This window comes from Amphimedon queenslandica, unplaced genomic scaffold (genome assembly GCF_000090795.2).
Source record: "Amphimedon queenslandica unplaced genomic scaffold, v1.1 AMPQUscaffold_9727, whole genome shotgun sequence".
NCBI classification, from domain to species: domain Eukaryota; kingdom Metazoa; phylum Porifera; class Demospongiae; order Haplosclerida; family Niphatidae; genus Amphimedon; species Amphimedon queenslandica.
In genome coordinates, this window is record NW_003550001.1 from 867 (window position 1) to 2,549 (window position 1,683).

Consider the following 1,683-nt stretch of genomic DNA (forward strand, 5'->3'; position numbering starts at 1 on the left):
CCCTGACATTACTAGTATACAGATAGTACTGGAGATGCAGCATGACCAATTTACGGATAATAAACGGAAACATTAAATGGCTACTTTTGTCACATGGTGGACCATTTTATTTTATAACTCAGTAGTGAAGCAACTGATTGAAGTACAGCAAGCACCAGTGGATAGAGCAAGGTTAGAGCTGCAAGAAGATACCTACTTATCAGGCCGTACCTTAGTCTTTCATTGATGAATTAGGTCACAAATTTTGGTTGCTTAAAAATTTTCGACTGAAATTTTTTCGTCATTTTAAGACCATACGAAAATATTTCCACAACGAAAAAAAGGCAAATTACGGTATATACAAAATTATAAAATATTTCATCATTTTGATGACAAAAATTTGGGGCTATTCAGTGTATAGACAAGAACATGCAGTAGAAGCCTATCATAATACATTCATTGCCATGATTATGATAACTACTACATCTGTACATGTACAACCATTTGAATGGGCGAGGATTTTAAAGCTAGGTTTAGAATATACGCTGTGATGTCATTATATTTAATGCAACACATAAGAGCAATGATAAGACCAGCCCATTTTTGGTTTTATGTTGCATAAATGTCAGTGATGTCACAGGTGAAGCTACGTATATCGTAAACCTATAGCTTTAGTTACAACTAAATGTACACATTATTGCACCTGTTATGTTTCTCTCATTGAAAACTGACAGTTACGAAGGGAATTGAATACAAGAAGATTTATGGTGCATTAATTACATGATACTCACATTATCTGCAGGGCTGCTTTGATCAGCTCCATCATTTAATAGCAACTCTACAATGTCATAATGTCCTCCCACTGCTGCTACAATAAGAGCAGTATATCCAGCCTATAATAACAAGATAACGATATCATAATAAACTCGTATTGCACCATAATTAGATAGTTGTGGGTGGCTTCAATCACTGCAGTGGTCTTCCTGGGTTAAAGTACATGTGGTACATGTACCTTTAATAACTAATTAATTCTTGCTGCATTAGAGCCTGCTTTCTCTATCAATAATATCTTGATAGTGATTGAACTGTTTGGTGAAAAGAATTTTTAAATTCTGTCACTTCCTCATTCCTCTACTGATAATATTAATGAAACTGAATACAAGGTTTGTTAATTGCATTTTAATGACCTGCATGGGACCCATGAGATGTACATGTATATACAAATATTATATACAATTATATCGAGACGGTGAAACAATTAGGAATATTTTAAAACTAATAGTACTTTTAATTAAGGCAACGGTTAGTACATAAATTTCTAATTATAAGATACATGTAGCTACATGTACATGTATCTATAACAATAATATTCTAATAATGATAAAATGAATATTAATCAAAATAACTTACATAATTTGAATGTGAAGGATCAGCTCTTTTCTTCAGCAGTAATTCTACAACATCACAGTTTCCTCCTCTTGCTGCTGCAATAAGAGCAGTATCTCCATCCTATAATAACAAGATAAGGATAGATTGGTCTCTAATGTTGTCATTGTTCCCAAAAGATAAATTTGTGTAGCATGTGGTTATTGCACATTGTACTCTGCGCGTAGTAGTTTAAACAAAAAACTAAGGGTGTATGCCTGGCCAGACACTGTTTGATTGTTACAGATTGTTGAGACAAGTTACAATAGTTAAAGGTTA